This window comes from Chrysemys picta, chromosome 2 (assembly GCF_011386835.1).
Source record: "Chrysemys picta bellii isolate R12L10 chromosome 2, ASM1138683v2, whole genome shotgun sequence".
Classification (NCBI taxonomy): domain Eukaryota; kingdom Metazoa; phylum Chordata; order Testudines; family Emydidae; genus Chrysemys; species Chrysemys picta.
This window is the reverse complement of record NC_088792.1, coordinates 81,265,388-81,277,573: the sequence shown is the minus strand read 5'-3', so window position 1 is coordinate 81,277,573 and position 12,186 is coordinate 81,265,388. Positions and strand designations below refer to the sequence as shown.

The following is a 12,186-nucleotide window of genomic DNA, read 5'->3' as shown; positions in this document are numbered from 1 at the left end:
GGCACCAGGTGCAGTAAATAATTGGTTATATGGTTGTTTGTTTAATTTATTATAGAGAAATGCTTAGCCTAGTAATTAGGGGGAAATATGGCAAAGTGAGATAAGGAAAAAAACAAACCTTGAAGAGAGCAGAGTGCAGCCCTAAAGTGATTCAGCTGGCTTTAAATAAGGTCCAATAACCAGCAGTGACATCACGTGTTTGTTATAGTGTGTAAAATGGAAGGTATCCTAGCCATTCTTTGTCAGGCCTTTTCTTACCTGCTCTAAAGTCATGCCATGATGGGAAGGCACCTCCTGATCCTGTTGTAAGTTTGTTGGCAGAAGCTTATAACTGTATTGTTGCTATAGATATAGCATATAAGGGTGTAAATATTTAAGCTGATATTTTGGATGTAACCAACACCATGTGGCCTTTGACTAACAAAGGAATGCTTGTGTGGAATCTGAGTCATGGTAAACCTTAGTAAAATTATTAGGAAAATTAATTCCAACAAGGCTAGGGTTGCCAATTTTGGCTGGCTGTATTCCTGGAGGTTTCATCACATGATTAATCTTTAATTCTGGGAGACTCCAGGACAGTCCTGGAGGGTTGGCAACTCTGAACAAGGCCCAAAATCATGACTTCTTTTAAAAATTAGGTTGTGTTGTTTGGTCTGTCTTTTGACTTGTGAATCACTCTGTGTGACAGTTAGTGATCCCAGCTCTCCCAAACATAGCACATAAGGTGATATTGGCCTTTGATGTGAAGCTTTGGCTACTGCCTGATGGTCCGGAGATTCTAGTTTCTTCCCCCAAAACCAATTTTCTCATTGATTTTTCTTCTCTGTTCCCTGCCCCACATCTGTCCATCCCTCAACTAATTATACTAACCGCAACCCCTACATCAACTTTAGGTCCCCAACTCAACATCTACCCCTTGCCCCTCCCAATGTATCTCTTGTCCCTCTAGTGGTTCATCGTGTCCCTCTCCGAGGCAGGGGCGTGGTGCAGCTGCTGCAGGGTTCCCTTCTCTGCTTCCCAATCCTCGGGGGAGGGTGGGCACCTCCAGCAGTTCCCTCTTCCTCCCAGGCCACCGCAATGAGAATATCATCAGCTGCTCCCTCTTCTGCTTCCCTCCCCAAAAATCTCCTGTCTACTCTCCAGGATAGGGAAGACAGCTCTGCCAGCCTCCTGTGCTAGCCCTGATTGGGGGAGGGCAGCCAATCAGAGGGGTTTTTGCCCCTGAGCCAGCTGGAAACTCCATGAAAGCTGTCCCTTCTCCTGTCATATTGAGACTGGCTCCAGCCACAGCCAAAAATCATATTACTCGTGGTGAAATCACAAGAATTGGCAATGCTGTATTAATGTGTGTCTCTCAATATTTATTTTTTGACTTAAAGTCCCAGCTGCAGCTGCTTTAATCACGTAATCAAATGATTGCACGAGAATCTCACTTAAAAAAATAAAGCTGAGTTTCTAGCCCTCATGGCCGTGGAGAAAAGTTCACTCCCACTGTTCCAATATTGGAAAGCCAACACACAATTAAAAAAAGAACCTCACAATTTTTGGAGCTTGACTCATGACTTTTGACCCACAAAGGCTGGTAGTTCTGTAAATCAGAAATTCATCAGAACCATTAGCCAAACCAAATATTGAGAGACTCTCAAAACATAGCTAGAATTGGGAATACTGGAGGTGGGCTGTACGAGGATCTCAGAACTGCTATAGGAGCCTAATCCACAGCCTGCTGAAGTCAATGGGACTCTTTCCATTGATCCAAAACACGGAAACCAGCCCCTGTATGAGGAGCATTGTGCATTCTGAGGCAGCTCCAGCACCTTCTCCCCATCTCCTTCCTGTATCCCCACCAGCCAGCAACTCTCCCACAACCGCCAGCACTTCCCCTGCCTCCCCTTTTCTCCTCGCCAGGCAGCAGTGACATGAAGAGTATGGATGACTAACTGCAGCCTTGCAAAATCCTCACTAAAGTTTTCTGGATCCAACAGGCTGAACTAGTCATTTTTATTTGGGGTTGGGAAACTTTGGTGACAATTTAGCAAAGCTGATATGATCTCTCTTTATGTTTGGGAGGTAAATGGTAGAGGGCACTGGCGCCACTTCAGACTGCAGGTGGTTCTTCTTACATAGCAGCTCTGAGACACTCCTACAGCCCTACCTTCCCTTCTGCATGGAGGGGTGAAGCAATCAAAGGCACTCACTTCCGAAGTTCGGACAAACAGCACCTAAGAAAATATTTAAATAAAAAAGTCTATTTAGGCTTCCAAAGTAAATCAAGCACCTGGGTGGAGCTGTGTAATTTTCAAACTTGATGTTCTCTGATGCCATTAATACAACAGAATCCGAAATCTCACTTAGCAACAGGTTTTACATACGTCTTACAGCTTTACTCTCCAAGGCCAAATTCTGTCCTCATTTACACCCATGCAATTGCACTGATTGGAATGGGAATGCATGAGTTTAGTGGTGACCACCATTGGTCCAATAGCTCAGACCACCCACAATTACTTGAACTAGAGAAAATATCTCAAAGTTTATATTAATTCTAAGAATTGCACAACTCAACACAAATGCTCAATTTGCTTTATAAATAAGGCTAAACAGACTTGAGGGTTTTTTGGATGACATTTTGTTCATCTACCTTGTTTGTGCATGTTTTATGTACTTTCACATGTTTTCTTAGTTTTTATGCACATTAAGCTAAACCACCAAATTTGAAACCAATGCGAACCACACAGATAAAACAGAGGACAAAATTTAACTTTCATTCTGCAAAACTACCTCTTCTCACACTTTAGATAACTAAAGTGGATTGTGGGTAAAGCTCATCTGTGCAGGAGACAGAACTTTCTCAGTGGCTGGTCTGAGACAGTGGAATGAACTCTCACAGGAACTAAGGACCTCACAGATCTCACCACTTCTGCTCCAAGCGCAAGACCCTTATCTTTGCCCTTGCCTTCTCTTACAAGCACATAGCAACATGTATGTTAAAACAAACAAACCAAACCCTACCAAAACAAGACACTCCCTGCACACACTTCTACCGCTGAGGAGAGAATGAGAAAACAAACAACATGGCACAGATGTCAGTCAAGTTGTGCTATACACTACTGGAAGGCACTTAGATACTATAGCGATGAGCACGACAGAAGAACCGATATAAAATAGCCTTTGAAGCCTCAAGAGCTATGGACTTACAGTGACAAGTGACCCATTGCACCAGTAGTTCTGCTTTTTGTGACCCGATACTGAGCTTTCTTTTCCTGATATGAAAGTGCCCTCTGACACGTTGCTCATTTATATGCAGCAGCTTCTGCTAGGGCAGCCAATGAAGTATCAATTTCAGGAATAGGAACCGGGGGATGACAGGGAGAGCAGAACTTCCCATAAGCTATGATGTTGAAGGAAACTGTGTTCCCTGACTCCCCTGCACAGGCAGAAGTTCTCAGTTTAATGGTTAGAGTACAATCACTTCCAGGCTTTTAAGTTTGTGACCACAGCAGCTGTTCTATCTCCACAGCAAAATATTTGCTAATGAGTTTATTTTGTAGAAAGATCCTGCCTAATTTGTTGTTCAAATGTGGACAGCATGGCTATCCGAGACTGTGAAAACATTTCCTTTTGGCTAACAGCATTAAAACGTCTAAAAATTAATTGACACTGGGAGCAACCATTTAATTTCTATATTAGTAGTGAGTTCTTTGTTGTTATCTCTATTGAAATATTTTCTCCAGGCCCCAAATGACCGCATTATACTAGGCACAGTACACACACACACGACTTTGAGACAAGATGTAACTGCAAGTATGACAATCAAAAGCAAGAGAGGAAGGACAAGGGTAACTATCACAGGTATTTAAGCGAGCTGTTGCACAACAAGTATTTTGTTAGTTTTTTATGCTTAATTTATTTTAACTAAATGAAATCCTATATCCCCAACTGGGGCACAAACCATCATTCACTGGCTGATTTTTTGTAGGCATCATAGCAAGGATAGGTTGTGAGAAGAATTTGAAGGAGGGGAGAGTAGTGGCAGTAGGAATTAATCCAGGAAGGGGTTCTCTTTGCAAGTGGTGCCACGGAAGAAGGTACAGGGATGGCTGTGGAAAAACTGACAAATAGAAAGATGAGGTTTGCATTGTTGGCAGAGTGGGAGAGGCAGGAGATGACAAGATAAGAAAGAAAAGGAGCCGGAGAGGTAGGGCGAGGTAGAGCTGTGAGACACCTTAAGAGTGAGGGCAAGAAGTATGAACTTCATATAGTAAAACAGAAAAAAAGTGGGGAATGATGTGGGGAGACAGATGAGTTAAGAAGCTGATTCTAAGAGCCAAGTGGACTTGCATAACTGTCTTTTTTTCTTATAAGAGAAATCTACATGTGTGTATTAAATCTGGCCAATATATCTAACAAACTGAATAGCCAGAAGAGATGCAGAAAGGAAATGATACTCAGTAGGCTAACATTTTGATGAATACATTTTTTTTACCATTAGAGATTTTATGTAAATTTGGGTTACAGAGCCAAATACTATAGTCAGAGCCAGAAAAAAGACATGGGTCAAGCTGCCTGACCTCCTGTCTCTTGCAGCATTATTTCTTCCAGTACATCCTGGCCCCAGTGCAGTCAATGAGAGACTTGATTTCAAAGGTTGACTTCAATGAACCCAGGATTCAGTCCAGTACTACTTTATTTTTTTAAATAACTCACTCTTTTTTATTTAGGAAGTTTTAACAGGTTTGCAAATCATTACCATGTAAATATCTGAGATAAAACAATAATCTTTACAGTATTGAACTTTTTTGTTTTGCCTTTTGGAAACTTTATGCTGTAATATAATCAACTCTGTTTTACGGGTGTTATATTCCAAAGTAAGCCTCTGTACATCATGCTGGATATGTTGTTTCTAGTGAATTTATTGAATTAAGTGAAACTACTGATTATATGAGCATATGCTATATTTTCCACAGAACCATTCACTGCACAGGATGGACAGTGAATAAGGCAAATCTTCAGGTCAAATGAGGCTGTTGGACCCCTTTTAAATTGCCTGGGTTGTCCACAGGGCTCCTAGGCACACACAATTGCTTCGGGCCCTGCACTTTGGGAGGTGTGATTGGCCAGCGCGGTTGGTCCCAGAAGTGATTGATTTGTCACTTCCATCCCAGGCCCTGCACCCATCTAGGGACGGCCCTGGTCCTGGGGTCCGGAATTGCTGTTGCTGGGCCTGAATGATGGAGCAAGCATTACCATCCTGATTCTAAGGCAGCCTATGTAATTCACTATTCTCGGGTCTAGGATAGTAGAGAGACCCTCTTTTTTCTTCAGAATAAGGAAATATTGGAAATGGAAGCCTCTTCTCTTGTACTCCTCCGGTAATTTTCTATGGCTCCTAGCTAAAGCAATGAGGCCACTTATGTTGGCAGTAGCTCTTGTAAGAAGGGTCCATGAAGAAGGATGGGAAAGGGTGGGAGCTGGATAAGGGGAAAGGAGCGGAAATGGATGGGGTAGCCATGGGGGATGTGCGGTGACCATTTGTTGGCCATGATTGTAGACCACGCCCAAAGAAAGAGTGCAAGGCAGCTTCCAAAAGCTGTTGGGAAGGCCTAGGTTTGCTCTGGCGTGGCTCCCAACAGTCCCATCAAACCTGTTGCCTCTGAGAGGGTGCCATTTTTGCAAGAGAGGGGGATGATTGTCACATCCCACAGTACTGGGTCTTTTTCTGAGAGAGTGCTCCAGCTCTTGAATCTGGTACTAGAAGGGAGCTCTCTTCCTCTGCTGGGGCTGGTATTTGTATGGGTAGGGCTATGGTGTATAAATCCTTAGTGATTGCTGTGTGAGCTTAGAATCTTTGAGAGAGGAGCACTTCATCTGTTTGGCTCCAGCTCTCCCAATGGCAGGTCCTCTATAGTGTGTTGTAGGGATTCCAGCGCTTGAAGCCACAAGGCCTGTCTCATGATGATGGCTGTGGCCAGCAACATGGCAACCACATCCAGTGCATCCATGGCCACTTGTAAAAGGAGTTTTTTTGACCATCAGGTCCACCTTTATGACATCTCTCAGTTCCTCTCTACTATCCTGTGGGAGTTTTGGTAGAAAGGCAGCCACTCTCTCCCATATGAAAAAAAATATATTTTTGCAAACAGGGCCTTTTTTCAAACCTTGTGGATGAGAGCTGAAGATGAGGAAGAGTGGTTGTGGTTTGCCAAAGTCCCTTCACTGGCTCGAGTATACCCTTTTTGATGCAGTCCTAGATTACCTGTTTGGGCAGCCCTATCTAGGGTTGATGATCTCAGGATATTGGCGAGCTCATGGGACTTCCCCTGGTTCACCAATGTCCATGGTCTCAGTGATCTGGGTCAAAAGGTCTTGGAACACTTATGTTATCAGGTGCCAGTACCACTGCTTCATCTGATGAAGATGAAGACTGTCAACAGACAAGGAGGTTGCTGAGGTTCCTCCAGTGTTGCCTCAATTTATTTGCAGCATCGCTAGCCAGGCCTCCCATGCCTGATCTTGGGTCTGGCGTGGGAGGCCTGGCTAGCGATGCTGCTAGGGAGCGAGATCTCTTCCTCTTCCATGACAGGTGGGAGGGGGATTTGTACTGAGGCATGTGTGATGGTAGTCCCCAGTATTGCCAATAGGGCCAACAGTGACATGCTGTTTAGGTTTTGGCCAACTCACTGTCACCTGAGCCTTGCCTGTGATGAGACCCTGAACAAGAAGCCTCCAGTGGTGTTCCCTCCTGACCACAGGTGGATGAATCTTGGCTTCATGTTGGTGACAACAAGAGTCTCGGTGAGGGCAATGAAGAGTATATTTCTTCAAATGGTGTTTCTCTAGGGTAGCAAGACCTCAGTGCTGAGGGAAGTGGTGCCAGGTGTGGTCTTGGTGTGGAGGATGTCTCTGGTGAGGATACAGACTTTTTCAGCCAGTATATATTGTGGAACCATGGTGGGTTCAAACATCTGTGCTTGCATTGACACATGTAAGGCTGACAGTGTCATTGTCAAGGTTGACATCTTGCCACCCTTTCTCTGTGCTACATTGGCAGTTAAACTTCTATCTCTAGTAGTTGACACAGACAATTTGGAGGGTTTCTCTCTGGAAAACTGGTGTTTAGGTTCTTCGTTACCATATGATCTGCAGTGGTGCCTGGAGCCAAGTTTTTGCTTGTGCTCTGTCTTCAGCACCAGGTCTGTCGTCCTTGTGGTCAAAGCTGAGGAAAAGCAGCAAGAAACTGAGCATGGTCAGCACCTCTGAAAAAAAATCAAGCTTTGTGTGTCTCTAGCTGAGTGGCCAGAAAGCGAGGAACACACCATTAATGTCCACTCTTGAGAATTCTGGTTTAAGTGATTTAGAGCCTTGGGTAGAATCCAGTTTTTCCCTAATTCTAACTGATGTGCAACGAATTTCGAGGAAAAGTCTTTGCAGGGTTATGTGAGGTATTAAGTCCACACCCTTAACTGAAATCATTACAACTTTTATGGGATGATGTTTATCACATAAGAGCTGAAACTTCGATCATTGTCTCAGGAGGTCTCATCAACAACCAAGTTTCTACCTTGTGTGTCAATTCTGGCAGCGTCCTGTGGCTGTTTGAGTTGACTGACTCTCAATATACAACTGGACCAAATCTGATCAGTAGTCACTTTATTTATTTGACTAGTGTATTAAAAAAGAACTGAAAGCAAGATGGTATTGTGCAGAACAGAAATTACTCCTTAAGCACCTCACTGTTGGTCATCTACTCTTCTGTGGTTGCAAAGAGCTCTTAAGCCACTGATTGAATTGCGTGTAACTTCTCACTTTCCACTATACTCACCTTTTCCCTGCTCATAGCATGATAAATGGACAAGACTCTACTGCTAACAATCATGATGAGCACACAGCTCCTATTCTTCTCTTGCTTCAAAATCAGAAGTATTATAAATTGTTAAACTGATGCTCTGACCATATACAAGGTTAATTATTACAATTTATCAATTATATAACAATGTAATGTATGTGCACCTCTTTATCGATCTTCCACAGTATTCTGTTATATATAGTATACACACACTCAGGAACCGGCACAATGGGGGGGGCATGACGCTCTCCTGGGGGTACTCTGAAAGCCTTTGCAGAAGGTTTCTGGGGTGGGCTGCCTTATTTCGTCCTCCACGGTAGGACACTTTACCACGCCAAGCCAGTAGCAAGTGGTCTGGAATCATTGAAGCACAAAGCATGGCAGCGAATGGTCCTGGGTTTTGGTCGCATTCATGCAACATTCAGTCTTTATCTTTCAGTGTCAGCCTCAGGAGAGTGATATCATTCATGGTCACCTGGTTGAAATAGGGGAATTTTTGTAAGGGAACAGTAATACCCTTTGTTTGGTGATCCCTGGCACATTAGACCCCAGTCATGCTGGGCAGTTTGCGCTTAGCTAAAAGGGATTATCCTGGAGAATGGCCATGCCCAGGGGGGAGGGTGTACTGCACATCCACTTCGAAACCCACAGCCCCTCCTTTTAAAAGGCAACCGCAGGCCTTCCTTTTAAATGGCAAAACCAACTGGCATTGGTTGCTATGGGAAAGGAGGGCGCTGCAGTTTGAAACCATTCCCACATGTTATAAACACAGAAGATGCCAATCCCGCATACCCTTTGGCTTACCATGGCTGCCTGGAAACCGAATTCTGTTGTCCAGCTGAGTGTGATGTGTCATCATACCGCAGCAGCTCAATATAAAAGGCAAAATATGACCTTGTATCTAAAACACATATGCTGTCTGCTGTGAATTGCTTGTTTCACTGTGAAAGAGTCTCCCTTTTGTTCTCAGAAATGTATCTTCTTAAATTCTACCCTCCCTTTTCCCCCCTGCAGCTGCAAATGTTTCTGTGCTCCCCGTATCAACTGCATCCCCGAGGTTATCACAGATTAGAAGGCGAAAAAAACCGCACTCGCGATGACATGTTTTCAGAGCTCATGCAGTCCTTCTGCACTGATAGGGCACAGCTGAATGCATGGAGGCATTCGGTGGCAGAGGCCAGTAAAGCATACAGTGAGCGAGATCGGAACATGCAGGAGTAGATGCTGAGGCTAATGGGGGAGCAAACAGATATGATGTGGTGTCTGGTGGAGCTGCAAGAAAGGCAGCTAGAGTACAGACCACTGCTGCATCCATTGTGTAACTGCCTGCCCTCCTTGCCAAGTTTCATATCCTCCTCACCCAGATGCCCAGGAACGCGGGGGGGAGGTGAGGGGCGGGGGAAGGCTCTGGGCACCCAGCCACTCAACTCCAGAGAATGGCCCAAGCAACAGAAGGCTGTCATTCAAACAGCTTTGATTTGTAGTGTGGCTACAACAAGCAATGTGGCCTTGTCCTTCCCTCCTCCCCCACCCCACCTGGGCTACCTTTTACTAATCAGTGTTGCCAGTGATCTCAAGATTTTTTAAATAAATAAAGAATGAATGGATTAAAAACAATAGGGACTTTATTTCCTGTGCCAGCTGTGGTTGAAGTTAGGGAGGGGGATTGGCTTACAGGGAAGTACATTCACCAAAGGGGGCAGCTTTGCATCAAAGACAAACATACACAACTGTCACACCGTAGTCTGGTCAGTCATGAAACTGTTTTTCAAAGCCTTTCTGATGTGCAGCGCACCTCAGTGTGCTCTTCCAATTGCCCTGGTGTCTGGCTGTTCAAAATTAGCTGTCAGGGGATTTGCCGCAACTTCCCACCCCACCATAAATGTCTCCCCCTTACTCTCACAGATATTATGGAGCACACAGCAAGTAGCAATAACAATGGGAATATTGCTTTTGCTGAGGTCTAACCTACTCAGTAAACTGCACCAGCGCCCCTTAAACATCCAAAAGCACATTCTACCACCATTCTGCACTTGCTCTGCCTGTACTTGAATTGCTCCTTACTGCTGTCCAGGCTGCCTGTGTCCGGCTTCATGAGCCATGGGAGCAAGGGGTAGGCTGGGTCCCCAAGGATAACTATTGGCATTTCAACATCTCCAACAGTAATTTTCTGGTCTGGGAAGAAAGTCCCTTCTTGCAGCTTTCCCGACCATCCCACTTGATGTTGGTGAAATGGCCCTTGTGATCCACCAGTGCTTGCAACACCACTGAGAAGTACTCCTTGTAGTTTATGTACTCTTTGGCAAGGTGGTCCAGTGCCAAGATAGGGATATGTGTTCCGTCTATCGCCCCACCACAGTTAGGAAACCCCATTGCAGCAAAGCCATCCACTCTGACCTGCACATTTCCCAGAGTCACTACCCTTGTTAGCAGAAGATTATTGATTGTCCTGGCTACTTGGATCACAGCATCCCCCATGGTAGATTTGCCCACTCCAAATTGATTCCCAACTGACCGGTAGTAGTCGGGTGTTGCAAGCTTCCACAGGGCTATCACCACTCGCCTCTCAACTGTCAGGGCAGGTCTCATCTTGGTATTCCTGTGCTTCAGGGTGGGGGAAAGCAATTCACAAAGTTCCATGGAAGTGGCCTTATGCATGCAAAAGTTTCGCAGCCACTGGGAATCATTCCATACCTGCAACACTATGCAGTCCCACCAGCCTGTGCTTGTTTTCAGGGCCCAGAATTGGCGTTCCACTGTATCAACATGCCCCAATGCCGCCATGATATCCCAATTGCTACATCCCATGCTTTCAGGAACATCTGTGTTCATGTTCTCCTCACAATCTTTCTTGTACTGGCGGCTCCTAGCTAGGCTCTGCACATACTGCAAGATAATGCGCAAGGTGTTTACAATGCTCACAAATGCAGTGTGCAACTGAGCGGGCTCCATGCTTGCCATGCTATGGCGTCTGCATGGATAACCCAGGAAAAAAGGTGTGAAATGATTATTTGCGTTTGCTTTCAGGAAGGGAGGGTTGGAGGGAGGGGGACTGACGACATGTACCCAAAACCACCCGCGACAATGTTTTTGCCCGATCAGGCATTGGGAGCTTAATCCAGAATTCCAATGGGCAGCGGGGACTGCAGGATAGCTACCCACAGTGCACCACTCTGAGTCGATGCTAGCCACGGTACTGAGGACACACGCTGAAGACCTAATGTGCTTAGTAGGGACATGCACAATCGACTGTATAAAATCGGTTACTAAAGATCGACTTCTATCAAATTGAATTAATTTCACAGTGTAGACATGCCCTTAGAAGAAATCGAGAGCAGGAGCAGCCATGAAGCACAGCCACAAATACAGAAGTGTAGCTGAGAGTGTTTTGGAAAACTATAAACATTGCAGACAACTGCGTATTGTGATATATTAGCATATTGTTCTTCCTGGCCCAAAAGCCAGAAGCACCCGCTCCTCTCAGTTTATATATTGGATTACGAGGAACAAAGCTCAGCAGCTGTGCTGGTGGCTTCCGGCTGCTATAAGAGGAACTGTAACCCTATAGCACTGAGCCCTTAAAATCAGCTGCTTTGTGTTACAGAAAGACTGCATGTGCAGCTGTACAGTGACCTGGAGTAAAATCCATGCTCTCTGCTACCGTCGTCTTACTGTGTCCACCTTCTTAAGCAGTAACCCTTCCTGACCCTTGCCAATGGAGTTCTTTAACCTCTGCCCTATCCTAATTTGCCAGAACTCCTACCTTTACTTCACACTTCGGCTGGGCCAGTCTATCCAGGCCTGCCAAGTGTCACACATCTCACATGACACACATATATCTGACAGATCTCTCATGTCTGACTGCATCTCAGCTGAGATGTGACACATTCAACCGGGCTGGGCTGCAGGCAGACAAGACCATTGTTTGTCCTAACCCCTAAGTGCTGCTATAGTGACTGGCTTCATGTAGCCAATGTTCTCTCTGCCTCCCTTCTTCCTGCTCCTCCTGCTGGGGCCATAACATCTGGAGCCCCCGGGATGAAGCAGTGGCAGGGTAGGGAAAGAAAAGGGAGAGAGTAAGGGGGCAGGACTGAAAAGGCTAATAGGCAGAATTAGGGTAACTATCTCAGGTTTCCCCACAGCCCAACAGTTCTCAGGCTTCCACTACCCTCCAGGTTCTTTCCCCACCAATCCCTCTTACAGAGTCTCTCCCCCCGCACCTCCCACCCCGCAGCAACATGCCACAGTGGCTCTTGACTTCCTCCAATATCCTGGTCCCTGCTAGCTTCCCCAGTCTCCCTCCAACTGCCCTAGTTTGTCCCCAAGCCCTTCTTACATCTGAG

At 45.4% G+C, this 12,186-nt stretch overlaps 1 protein-coding gene across 1 annotated transcript in view; it reads right to left on the bottom strand.

Moving 5' to 3' along the window:
* LOC101953593 (collagen alpha-6(VI) chain-like) overlaps positions 1-3,223 on the bottom strand; it is a 268,888-nt gene extending 265,665 nt beyond the window's left edge. The window contains exon 1 of the mRNA XM_065583596.1: positions 3,196-3,223. The gene's annotated coding sequence lies outside the window, so the exon portion shown is untranslated. The remainder of the gene's footprint in view (positions 1-3,195) is intronic.
* Between the last annotated feature and the right edge of the window lie 8,963 nt (positions 3,224-12,186).